The 14,423-nt window shown below is 37.5% G+C and overlaps 1 pseudogene; it reads right to left on the bottom strand.

The window, feature by feature from the left end:
• The window catches only part of LOC18099583 (protein SABRE-like), a 35,783-nt pseudogene that overhangs the window by 17,149 nt on the left and 4,211 nt on the right, over positions 1-14,423 (bottom strand).

The raw sequence follows: 14,423 nt of genomic DNA, 5'->3' as shown, positions 1-14,423 counted from the left end.
TAATGTTATAATCTTGAATTTTTATGCACAAACCTTAGTTTTGGTATAGAGATTGCTTGATTCAATGTCTTACTTAATATGAAAGTACTTGTTCATTCTTAAGCAATAATCAATCTTCATCTTTTTAAACTTCATTGTAATATCTTCCGATCTAATATCACCATCGTTGATATTAGGTTGAGTTATCTTATATATGTTGAAGGAATCACCAATACATCACCATTAGAATTGATTTGGACCAAGACTTACTTTTTCTTGTCATTTAAAATCTATTTACACTTTTTCATCTTTGAAAACAAATCCATCAATCATTTTCAACCAAGTTATTGTTAATTTAATTTCTCTTGAGTTTTTTTTGTTACCTAGCTTAATTTCCAGATCTAGCTCTCTGTGGATATGACCTCGATCTTACCGAGTTAATTGCTACATCGCACACTCGTGCACTTGCGAGTTAAAACAAGCCGATCATAAAAAGCGGTCAAGCAATAGCTAACATAATATTCTTAATAATTAAGAGATTGTTTCCTATTTGTAGGATTCTGGTCACCACCAGTAATTATAGAGATTGTTTTCTATTTGTGGTCAACACCAGAATTCATAGAATCTAGGGATTCTGTTTCCAACACTCCCTCTCAAGCTGGCTTGAAAATATCCTTCATGCCCAACTTGCTCACTAGCCTATCAAAGTGGTTCTTCGGTAGTCCTTTAGTGAGACATACAACCTCTTGTTCTACAGTAGGTAGATAGGGTATGCAAATTTGTCCACTTTCTAGTATTTCCTTGATGAAGTGTTTGTTGATTTCGATATGTTTAGTTCTATCATGTAGAACTGGATTGTGTGCAATTGCAATCGCTGACTTGTGATCGGAGTACAATTTTAGAGGTTGAGGTGTTGATACATTTAGGTCTTTAAGAAGTCTTTCCACCCACAATATTCACAAATTCCTAGTGTTGTTGCTGCTCTGAACTCGGCTTCAGCATTGCTTCTAGCAACAATGCCTTGCATTTTGCTTCTTCAAGTGACTAAATTTCCACCCACAAACACACAATAGCGTGAAGTTGATCTCCCGTCGATGATGCTTCTTGCCTAATCTACGTCAGTGTAGACTTCTATCTGAAGTTGTCCTTTGTTAGCAAATAACAACCCCCTTCCTCGGTGGGGAAACTAGATTCACACTGCAAATTATACGGGTATATGGACAAAGATAATGTAGGATGACCCGACCTATCACTCTTTGATAGGGAGACTAAGCTCATTTGGCCTATCTCATTGTTTATTTTATTTATTTGGAATTATTTATGTTAAACAGTTTGATTTGATGGGCTAAGCCCAATAATGAGATGTTTTAGGGTTTTACTATTTATATGTTTCTCTGTTATTTTGTGAGACAATTTGATGATTAATTAAAAATATTGTAGATTTTGCATATCTCAAATCCCTATTCTTTTCTTCCTTTGCTTTATTCTTTCTCTAAAAGCTTATTTCTTTTATGCTTTAAGTTTTTTGTTCATTGTTCCGCATCAAATTTGGTATCAGAGCTAGGATTTTAATTGTTCTTACAATTAAATGATCTACATGTTTATGCTTAACCCTAACCCTAGATCTGGTTTGATCTAAGAAAAGAAAAGAAAAAAAATATCATACTGTTCTGATTACAAAAAAAAGATATTGTTCACCGTTCATCATCAAAACTCAACCGTCAGAAATTCTGCATCAACGCCGATCACAGCCAAGACACCACATCAATCCATAGGTACACGTTGATTTACTGCCTTCAACACCCCCACAACGCCACATCCACAACAGGTCGCCCACACCAGCAGTAGTAGATCTTCGTCGACAACGACGCCTCAACCAATTTCATCTTCTCCATTAATAATGGCAAATCGGTCACTAGCCAACATTTCACACCTGCAAACTCTCGCAACACCTCCACAACAGATTCATCAGTGACAACAGCCATTTGTCATGCCTGAGCTCATTGGCAATATAACCGACCAGCGGCAACCACCACCTTTCAATGACAGACTGTAATCGTCCTTACCTTCAGCAGTCACGTCGCGCTGCCAACAACAGCAACAAGGAAAATCAACAAAGAGATTGCAGCACAAAAGACATTTGAGGTAGAATTAATTAACCCTGCCACATCACCTGCCATCTCAGCTGTCTGGAGCCATGTCAGTATAGGCAAACACGTCACCGAGCTGTCATGTGAGCAGATTCCATCACGTCATCCTATAGTCTCGCGTCAGCTGCCACATCATCTGGTCAGAAATTCTTTTATCCCATTGAATATCATTATTCCTGGTATGCTTTTGCACTTGATAACCAAGATTTAGCATTAATATTATTCTTTGTGCTTACCTATAAATCAATTACATCGTCTGCCTCGCAAATTGAATTACCTTAATTTTAGGCTTGTTTATTGGCATTGAATATCCGGTCCTTTTAATTAATTGTGGAGCTTGGTTAAATTTATGGGAAAACTGAAACATTGTGTTTGGATTACTTGTTTGCATTTAGAGGACTTACGTTGCTTACTTGTGAATTTTCTTGGTTTAATTCGTCATTACTTAGTCTCTAAGATAAATAAAATAATTAAATATTAGTTGTAATTTTATTTTGCGTTTTTACTTGCAAGTGTTGTTTGTGATCTCAATCACAGTCTTGGGATCAGTTTGTGTGCATTTACGTAGTGGTCGTCTAGTATACAATCTAGAAGTCATAGCTACCATGGACCCGAACTCTAGTAATGCTCTTAGAGATACTCAAGAGCAATTACAACTTAAGTGAACAAAAATGAACAACATGTCCAATCAAATGACAATATTTCTGGAAGGGTGGAGTCCATAGAAACTTTGCAAGTAAGAAAGTCTAGTGAGAGTGAACATTTTAATGACAACCATAGGAATCCTCAAAGACCAGCTCCTCGTAGGAATCGCCAACATAACCACCACTATGGTCACAATGACTTTGACGACCCTAACAATAGTGAGCGTTCCAATGATTGCCGTCAAAGACCAGCTCACCCTAAGAACCGTTAATACAACCGCAATCAAGGTCATCACGACTACGATGACCCTAACGAGCGAGTCATGAGGCATATCAAAGTAGAAGCCCCAACTTTTAAAGGTCAACTTGGCCCGTGGATCTTTGATAGATGGATCTGTGACATTGATCAATTCTTTGGCTGATATAATTTATCTGAGAATAGAAGGGTAAGATTCACGAAGATGAAACTTAGTGGAACCACTCGGCTCTATTGGGAAAGTGTAAGAGAATCTTTGGTTACGAGAGGTCAACCCCCTATTACGGATTGGGTTGAAATGAAAACTAAGTTGCAAGAAAAGTACTTACCTCGTTCTTATAGGGGAAATCTCTTAGACTAGTGGAATAACTTGAGGCAAAGAGGTAAGCCTACCAATGAAAATGTTGCATAATTTGATGAGTATAGGATGAAGTGTGCAGTTAGGGAGGATGAAGCAATGACCTTAAGTAGATTTTGAAAAGGCTTAAACGATGACCTTAAAAGAGAGGTTATGCTTAGAGGTGTATCCACCCTTGATGAAGCTTATCCATAATACAAAATTATGAGTTGGTCACAAAAAGTTAGTGGACGAGACGTCAGGACACTCGTAGTACTCCTTCTAGGTTCCAACCTGGTAATAATAATTTTATACTGGGTGCCTTACCCTGTAAACCCAATCCTTTGATTTCCCAGATACCTAGAGAAGACAAGGGTAAGGGTATTTTTCAGGAATCATCTAATATAACCTCAAGGATTTAGTGTTTTAAATGCCAGGGTTTTGGTCATGTTTCCTCTAGTTGCTCCAGTAAAGCTTTGTTCATCAGGGGGCAACAAGATCCGGGTGAAGAAGACAATTGTGTTGATAAGGTATATGAACCCAATCCCGATGATTTTCAGGACCTAAATGACAAGGAGGATAAGTCCAACTTGCTAGGATGTGTTAGGTCTATAACCACTCAAATCAAACACGACTTTCTAGGATGGGAGACAACAAGGTTAAGTGTGGTTAGATGTGTTTTAATACAACCCAAAGGAATCGAGGATTAGAGAAGGACTGCTATTTTTTACACTTACATTAAATGTTGAGATAAATAGTGCAAGATCATCATAGACAGTGGTAGTTATATCAATGTAATTTCCTCGGGAAGCGTATCCTGTTTAGGCTTAAAGTCTGTTCCACACCCTAAACCCTACAGTATGTCAAGGGTTAATGACACATCTATAGCGGTCAAAGAGAAAAAAAATTTCCATAAAGATCTTGGACTATTATAATAAAATTGGTGTGATGTTATTCCCATAGACATAGGGCACATCATTTTGGGTAGGCCTTGGTTATATGATTTGGACGTTACAATCTTTGGGCGATCAAATATTTGTTCATTCACTTTTCAAGGTAAAAAAATTCAATTTATTGGATTACCACCAAGGTCTAATGATGATAGTAAGAAGAAGAATAAAGTGAAAGAAGGAGGACTTAACATAATAAGTCCTAGGGAGTTTGATAAAGAGATTCGTGAGGAGTCTATTGTGTTCGCTTTAGTGGTCAAGGAGATTGTAGAAGACATTTTAGAAGAGCCACCTGAAGAGGTAAAGAGAGTGTTGAAAGAATTTCTAGATGTTTTCCCTTCTAAACTACATAATGCTTTACCCTCGATACGTGATGTTTAACACACCATAGATTTTGTCCCTAGTAAGGCAAGTATGTGAGTTGTTACAAAAGGGATTTATACGAGAGAGTTTGAGCCCCTGTGTAATACCTACATTGTTAACACCTAAGAAAGATGGATCATGGAGAATGTGTGTAGAAGTCGATCCATCAATAGGATTACTATCAAGTATTGCTTTCCAATTCCTCGATTGGATTACATGCTATATATGATGGCAGGAGCCCAGATCTTCTCTAAGATTGACTTGAAGAGTGGGTATCATTAGATTAGGATCCATTCGGGAGATGAATAGAAAACGACGTTTAAGACTGATGATGGTTTATATGAGTTGTTAGTAATGCATTTTGGTCTTTCCAATGCACCAAACACTTTTATAAGAGTAATGACACAAGTGCTTAGGCCATTTATGGGAAAGTTCTTGGTGGTGTACTTTTATGATATTCTTATGTATAGCAAAACTAAGGAAGAGCATTTTGATCACCTTATTCAAGTTTGTACCACCATAAGAAAGGCAAGTTTGTTTGCCAATGTCAAAAAGTGTTCCTTTTTTATAGATTAAGTGGTTTTTTTAGGGTTTATAGTGTCATGTAAAGGAGTCTCTGTTGACCCCTAGAAAGTTCAAATGATAGTAGATTAGCATGAGCCTAAGACTATTCATGAGGTTTGTAGTTTTCATGGGCTTGCGACTTTCTATCATCGTTTCATTAAGGGATTTAGCACCATCATGTCGCCTATTACAGATTGTTTAAAACAAGGTGAGTTTTAGTGGAGTAAAGAAGCTAATAAGACATTTGAGGAGGTTAAGAAGAGGGTGATGGAGGCTCTAGTAATGCGGCTACCTGACTTTACTAAGATATTTAAAGTAGAATATGATGCCTCGGGAGTCGGTATAGGTGGAGTACTTACTCAGGAACATCACCGTGTAGCCTACTTTAGTGAGAAACTTAGCAAGACCAAATAAAAATACTCAACCTATGATAAGGAATTTTATGTGGTGGTTTAGGCCCTGCGTTATTGGCGTCATTACTTGATACCGTATGAGTTTGTTCTTTACTTCAACTATGAGGCCCTCCCCTATCTCAACTCCCAAAAGAAACTCAATCACAGGCATGGTAATTGGGTTGAATATTTGCAAGCACATTCATTTGTTTTGAAACATAAATCTGGAATGGAGAATAAAGTTGCAGATGCCTTGAGTCGTCGGGTAACACTATTATCTGTAATGAGTGTTGAAGTTACAGGATTTGAGAGACTCAAAGAGGATTATGAATCTTGCTTAGAATTTAAAGAAATATACTTAACTTTGAAATATGAGAATCACCGTGTTGTAAATGGTTATACCTCCAAGAATGATATTTATTTTGGGATAATAAGCTTTGTATCCCGAAAACATCCGTGCGTGAATTTTTGATATGGGAAACTCATGCTGGAGGTCTTTCAGGATATTTTGGAAGGAATAAAACCATCGAAGAGGTGGAACATCAGTTTTTCTGGTCTAGTTTGAAAAGAGATGTCGCTAAATTTGTAGGTCAATGTCGAACTTGCCAACTAGCTAAGTATAGAAAACAGAATACTGGTCTTTACACCCCATTGCTCGTTCCCACTTGCCCTTGGCAAGATGTAAGTATGGATTTTGTGCTTAGACTTCCACAAACTGTAAAAAAAACATAATTCTATTTTTGTGGTTGTCAATCGCTTTTCTAAGTTGGCCCATTTTATTCCTTGTACTAAGACCACAAATTCTTCCAGAGTTGCGTAACTCTATTTTGATGAGATTGTCAAGTTGTATGGTCTTTCCCAGACCATAGTCTCGGATATGGATATTAGATTTACAAGTTATTTCTGGAAAACCCTTTGGCATATGATGGGAACCAAATTGAAGTTTTCTGCTGCCTACCACCCCCAAACTGAGGTGGTTAACAGGAGTTCAGGCAACCTTTTGAGGTGTCTAGTATGTGATCATAATAGGAATTGGGATTTGATTCTTCCTACAACCTAGTTTGCCTATAATAGCTTTATCAATAAGTCAATATGCATGAGTCCCTTTGAAGTTGTACATGGTTACAAGCCTAGGAAACCTTTAGACCTTCTTCTCATGTCCCTTCATGCTAGAGTGTCTGAGTTAGCTGAGTCTTTTGCACGTAGAATTCAGGATTTGCATATTGAGATCACTAAACAAATTCAAGCAAGTAATGCGCAATATAAATTTCAAGCTGATTTACATAAATGACATAATGAGTTTAATGTGGGACACTATATTATGATATGGATTAGACCCGAGCAGTTTCCTTCATGAACTAATCAAAAATTATATGCACGTAGTACAAGGCCTTTCAAAGTGTTACAACAGGTTGGTCCAAATGCTTATGTTCTTGATTTACCACATGATTTTGGCATTAGTTCTTCATTTAACATTAAAGATCTAGTTGCATACCATAAGCCACTTCCTATTCTAAATGATCCATTTAAGATACCATTAAACTCCCCTCCTAATGATCCGATTGAAACCTTTATACCTTTCACCTTGACATCAATATAAAAGGATAATATTGATGCTATTCTAGATGAACAAGTTGTTTTTAACAGGAATGATGAGGTTTAATGGTTTCTAGTTCGATGGGTGGGCCAACCTAATTCAGATTGCACTTAGATCACAAGAGATACTTTGCGGCAAATTGATCCAGATCTTTGGGAGAACTATCAGAGTTGTCCAGTGCTACACTTGACGGGGTCGAGTTTCTCCAACCCTGGGAGAGTTGGTGGGGACACCAAACCCACACCACAAATTACACGAGTATATAAACGAAGACGATGTAAAATGATCTAACCTATCACTCTTTGGTTGGGAGACTATGCCCATTTGAGCCTATCTCATTGTTTATTTTATTTATTTGGAATTATTTATGTTAAACAGTTTGATTTAATGGGTTGAGCCCAATAGTAAGATGTTTTAGGGTTTTACTATTTATATATTTCTCTATCATTTTGTGAGACAATTTGATGATTAATTAAAAATATTACAGATTTTATATATCTCCAATCTCCATTCTTCTCTTTCTTTGCTTTATTCTTTCTCTAAAAGCTTATTTCTTTTATGCTTTAAGTCTTTTGTTCACTGTTCCGTGTCATTCCTGGTGCTCCTTTTAGGTACCTTAGAATCCTTACCACTGCCTCATGATGTTCACTGCTTGGTGAGTGCATAAATTGACTCACCAAGCTGACTAAAAAAGAGATGTTAGGCTTGGTATGTGCAAGATAAATAAGCTTACCTTTAAGGCGTTGATATTGCTCCATATTTATAGATTTAAATTAGGCTCTATAGGAGTGTTTGCTAGTTTACAGTCCATCAGCCTTGTTTCTTCTAACAAATCCAAAATGTACTTCCTTTGAGAGACAAATATCTCTCTCTTGATCCTTGCAAATTCCATTCCCAAAAAATACCTTAGTTCACCCAAGTCTTTGAGTTCAAATTCTTTTGTGAATGCCTATTTCAATCTTGGTTATATCATCTTCTATCAAGATGATGTCATCAACATACATAATTAAGATAGCTCTTTTTCCTTCATTAGAGTGCTTAAATAATAATGTGTGGGGTCTCCATTACTCTGGCTATATCCAAATGCTTTCACAACTCTACCAAACCTCTCAAACCATGCTCTCAGAGATTGTTTTAGTCCATAGAGAGCTTTCACTAGTCTACACACCTTTCCATTTCAAAGTTCCTTCTCAAAACTAGGTGGCAGGTCCATGAATACTTCTTCCTCAAGGCTGCCATTTAGAAACACATTTTTTTATGTCTAGTTGATATAGAGGCCAACTGTAATTTACAGCCACGGAGAGCAGTATCTTATTTGAGTTTATTTTGGCTACAAGTGCGAAGGTTTCTTGATAGTCAAGGCCATTTGTTTGGATAAATCCTTTAGCAACCATCCTAGCTTTGTGCCTCTCTATTGACCCATCCACTCTATATTTAATAGTAAACACCTATTTGCACCCAACAGTCCTTTTTCCCTTAGGCAAGTCAACAATTCTCCAAGTTTGGTTTTTATTTAGAGCCAACATCTCCTCCATAACAGCCTGTTTCCAGTGATGATTTCCTAGGGCCTCTTGTATATTCCTAGGGATATTGACATGTGAAAGACTCGATGTGAAGGCCTTGTATGTTTTTGACAATCTATGGTATGAAAAGAATTTGGCTATTAGGTGAGATGTGTAGGTCCTAACACCTTTTCTAATAGCTATGAGAATGTCTAAATCAGTTTCAGCTAGTCCGGGGCTGGCAAGTTTAGGAATAGATGTAGTGGGAAGAGAGAGATTGATATCAGAAGTTTTGCCTGGACAATTGTGGTATAAGTCTTGATCAGGCCTGTGGAGTTGAGATTGGTGTAATGCGTGATATGGATGAACTCTGCCATGAAAAGGTTTCTTCCGTCTGTAAACCTGCAATTCTATGGCAGGATATTTACCCAGATTCGAGTCCTTATCTTGTAATGTTTCTCCCCCTGTATCAATATCGGGATGATATGGTAGTAAACTAGATTTAAGTTGTTCAAAATCTAATGTTGTTTCTTTTTTAAAAAAAAACTTTATTTGAGGCAATCTCTCACTCTGACTAGTTTCCTTATTTAAGTTGGAGTGAACCCTTTGAGAATCCTTATAAGAATTAATTTCCTTAACTAAAAATAGAATCTTTCATATTCTGTGTACTTAAAAATTCATTAGAAAAGTAGGTATTGGGTAATACCATAGAACTATCTCAAAAAATCTCAACATCTTCTCTTTGACTCTCCCCCTGAAGATGTTTTTCGAAAAACAATTTATTTTTCAAAAAAAGACAACATCCATACCAACAAGAAACTTTCTATTATTGGAATTGAAGCATTTATATCCCTTTTAGTTAGGAGCATACCCCTACAAAGACATATTTTTTAGCCCTTGCATCCAATTTGGACCGAGAAAACACTGGTTGGTGAACAAACACAATGCAACTGAAAACCTTTAAAGGCAGATTTGCACTTAACCGATTAGTAGGAAACAATTTTCAAAAACAGTTCATGGGAGTGTCATGATTTAAGACTCGAGTGAAAACCCTATTTATCAAATAGGTAGCAGTGAAGACTGCCTCTCCTAGAGGTATTTTGGGAGATTCATGGATAACATGAGTGCCCTACTAACCTCCAAGAGATGACGATTCTTCCTCTCTGCTATGCCATTTTGTTGGGGGGTATACCTATAAATGGACTGGTGTTGGATACCATGATTGCCTCTCCTAGAGGTATTTTGAGAGATTCATGGATAATATGAGTGCTCTACTAACCTCCAAGAGATGAAAATTCTTTCTCTTTGCTATGTCATTTTGTTGTGGGGTATACTTATAAATGGATTGGTGTTGGATACCATGCTGAGTTAAAAAAACCCACTCAAATGTTAGATTAAGAAATTTAGTCCCATTGTCACTTCTTAAAATACTAATTTTCGTTTGAAACTGGTTTTCGACCATGTTATAAAATTCTTTAAAAAGTTTTTCAACTTCAGCTTTAGTATTCATCAAGTAAAGCCAACATAAACGAGTGTGGTCGTTTATAAAAGTTGCAAACCACGTCTTTCCACTTAAAGTAGGTATATTGGATAGCCCCTAAACATCCCTATGTACTAGATAAAAAGGTTTTGATGCACGACATAATTTTGAAACATGGGAATTTCAAGTACTTTTAGAGAAACAACATATATCACAATGAAGATCTTTTGATGAAGTTTTTTCAAATAAAGATGGAAACAGGTGCTTTAAATAGGAAAAACTAGGGTGTCCTAGTCTAAAATGCCACATCATAACCTGAGTTCTTACAAGAAGAGAACTAACACTACAAGCTAAGTCTAGAACAGAGTTGTTGCTACTTAGATTGTCCACAAAATAGTAGAGCCCATCTTGCATCGTAGCACTGCCAAATGTTCTCCTCAAGCCAAGGTTCTTACAAGAAGAGAACTAACACTACAAGCTAAGTCTAGAACAGAGTTGTTGCTCCTTAGATTGTCCACAAAATAGTAGAGCCCATCTTGCATCGTAGCACTACCAAATGTTCTCCCCAAGCCAAGGTCCTGAAACTCACATTTATTAGGATAAAACACAACAAAACAGTTAGAATCATTGGACAGTTTAATCACAGACAGTAAGTTGCAGGAGAGGTTAGGGACATTGGCTTCTTCTGATTGAAGATTGAATTGTGGCTCAATAACTTTCACCATGAAATGACGAATCCCTTCTTCCTCAGAATCACCAGCGTTTCCATTTGTTACTGTTGAGAAAGCAAAATAGATGCATCTCAATCAACAAAAAGCTCATAGAAAATTGAGATTACAATGATCAAACATAACTAAAAGAGTTTTAATGATGCCGAATCGCATTACATCACACCAAAAAAAACAGTATGACTTCTGAAATGTTGCTAGTTTGATAAAAAAAAAAAAAAATTACTCCCAAGTTGGATCCTTTAAAACCGAAATCACAAGGTGTATTGCTGACATACCAATTGAAGGAAATGATGAATTCTTTACTAATTCTGCTGAGTCTGATGGAGATGAAAGAGTTCCTGATGTCTCCGCGTGATGAGAAGGGGAATGTAGTTTATGATTGGTAGAAGGGAGATTTGAGATATCATCTTGAAGCAGCTCTTCAGCATCTATCTGGTTCTCTTCATGCAATTTCCTCTGTGCATCCTGCTGAGATGAAGAAGGCTCAGGGGGTTCAAATGCTTTGGATATTCCACCAACCCAGGACCAAACAGCATCCCTATTCTCAATAGTCCATAAAAGCTTGAGGCCATTAACAAAAACTCGCTGGCAGTTGTCAGCTATTACCACATTGTATCCATCATCATCACTTGGGTCAGATCTTGTGCGATCATCATTCCCACTCCCGTTTTCAAACTCAGACCTCACGCATGTCATCTTGAGGTTTCTTCTCCCAGCCTCTTGCCATGCTGATAATTAACCTGTTAGCATCGGCCTTTCGTGACTGCCTTCTGATTGTAAAATAATCACATGACAAAAGAAATCCATCATCACGGCGCTTCTCAGTGCAACCACCCATGTTATTGTGTTTCTCACTGGGGATTCTATCAAAAGCTGAAGATTGAGAGTTTTTCCTGGACATTTTAACTGCTTCTGGCACACTGTTAGAGTCCCTCTATCTAAGATAGCCTTGGGCATGTAAAGGTCGAGACCTTGGTAAACAATATCAAGAGGATCACGATTGCATTCAAAGATGTACTTTTGCTTGCCCCGACTATAACAGAGTTCATATTTCTTCTTTGTCATATTAAATGTTAGTCCTTTTGCTGGATCATCAACATCTAAAGTCACGTGTTTTATACAGATAAGTGTAACATCAATGCGAAGAAAAAAATTCTGTCATCACCTTGTCAAATGACAATTGTCCCGATCTGGTAGCTCTTGTGATTCCAAAGCGAGGCCACCGAGAGACGGAGCGTACTTTGTGTGGAGGAAGATAGTTCACGTTCCAGAACTTAATTAACCACGTTAAATCATGAGCACCAACATTCAATGTCGGGGTAACGATTGAAACATGTTCTGGCTTGTAAGGAGGATCATAGACAGTTCCATCTACAACTTTGCTATCTTCTGCAGAGGAAGAAGGTGATTGACTCTCACATGAGGGAGGGGAGGGCCTAAAAGAGAAATTCCATCGGAGGGACAGAGATGTAGACCTGAAGAGATCAAAAACTTTTTCATGAAGCTTCCCTTCAATTGGAAGTGCAAACAAATAATGATTCAGTGGAGTTCCAGAATCACATTCCCATTCCATTGTGACTTCAAGAGTAAAGACTGGGACTTCAAGTAAAGCACCAGAAGGAAGTTTTAAGCCACAGCTGCTTGCCAGTTTCTCCAAACTGCTTATTAAAATCTTAAAATCCTGTGCAGACACATAAACATGACCATCTGATTGCTGGATCTCCATCAAACCAGATACAAACTGAAGTTGATCAAGCTTTTCGTAAGGGTCACTTGTTGCAAGAACGTGCCATCTAGTTTCAGAAAAGAATAAGGTGATATTTCCATGAAAGTAGTTTCTCGCTTCATCCCACCATGGTAAGCTACGCTGCTTTTTTGGTGGTTGAACTTGTGGAGCACCAGAGTTCCTAACACTAAGATTAGCTCTACGAAGAGCCACAGCAAAAAGCATAGCTTACATCAGAAAAAGGATAGTTCATAACCCACTCCAAATGACACTTCTCCTTTTTGAAATTGTAAAGGTAAATCAAAGTACGATTTAACTGGAGGAGTTGTGCCACTAGCAGAACGGAGCATGCACACCTTTCTCCATCTCCCTATAAAGAGACATCTTGGTAAATTCGGGGCTGAAAACTTGTTGCCTGATTCAATGGAGAAAAGTTATAATCAGAGCGAGAGGGGGTGGGGAATCAAGAGCTAATATCACAGATGAATAGAAATGCAAATAAATAAAAACAGATACCAGTTCTTGTGTTTAATTCATTAATCCTAAAAATAGGACGTTTAGCCAGTCATCATATAAATGGCAGTGGAAAAACAATATCGCCACCGCACTTCTACAGCAATATTTAGATACACCTCCAGCATTTGGGAAAATCCATGTCACCGACTTATTAGTCCCTTCCATTTTCAAATACCGTATGCAGCAAAACAAAGCCTGTACCATAGAATTTTAACTCTTTTCGTAAGAATGTTTCAAGCAAATACTATGAAGAGTGCTGGGATGTCATTGTTTCAAGAAAAAGAGAGCAGCAGATAATGATCCAAATAACTGAATAAAAAGTGGCACAAGGCCCTAAACGAAATATTCTGGTCATAATCAGTGATCTATCTTAGCAAATAAGTTATTCACGCAGACATATGATCAGTCGGAAATGCTGTTTAAGGGATATCCTGAAATTCATGAATCACAAAAGTTTTTCCTTCCAAACTCTATTATGTATCTGACAGCTCCAGTCAAAGCTATTAGGATTATGCAAATAGAATTCTTTTATGGGTGAGAATATACCACATGTATTTGTTATTATTAATAATGAATTGTCCTTCTTTGTATAATTCCAAGTTTAAATACATTAATGAATAACACACTCTTCCTAAAAATACTAGCACAACTACATGGAATCCGGACTCTAGCAACTGATTCCTACCAAATAGCTGTCATTTATTCAAACATAACAAAACAGACTTGATTCCTTCTTCTTGTATGTGCACAGGATACCACAGTGACTAATTCCACTCCATTAGATCTTCATAACTTTATGAACCTGGGATTCTTGCAAGTGTGAAGCACCCTGAATGACCCCAAGTTGTGAGTCATGAAATTCTCACAATAGTTGCTGAATGATGTTTGAATTAGGGCGTACCACCACTCGGTTCTTGTAAGGAACTAGCCCATTTCGCCATGTATAGGGGTTGTCCGGGGTCTCAGTTGCCATCTTGCTAATTTTCTGCATGCAAGGATGAGAAACAACCTCTTCTTTGATCTTAATCCATACCAGAGTTTGTGGGACATATAAAGTATTAAGGTATGGACTTCTTGTTATGCCTGAGAGAGCATCTGCAACTGAGAGTTTTCCTTGCCAAGCTTGTACACTATCTCATACTCATACCTCAATAGCTTTGACACCCATTTTTATTGTTCTGGAGTAGTGATGCGCTGCTCCAATAGATATTTTAGATTTCGCTGGTCTGTTTGGAT

Source organism: Populus trichocarpa, chromosome 5 (assembly GCF_000002775.5).
Source record: "Populus trichocarpa isolate Nisqually-1 chromosome 5, P.trichocarpa_v4.1, whole genome shotgun sequence".
In the NCBI taxonomy this organism is placed as follows: Eukaryota; Viridiplantae; Streptophyta; class Magnoliopsida; order Malpighiales; family Salicaceae; genus Populus; species Populus trichocarpa.
Note: the sequence above shows the minus strand (reverse complement) of the source record. Positions and strands in the feature narration are given on the sequence as shown.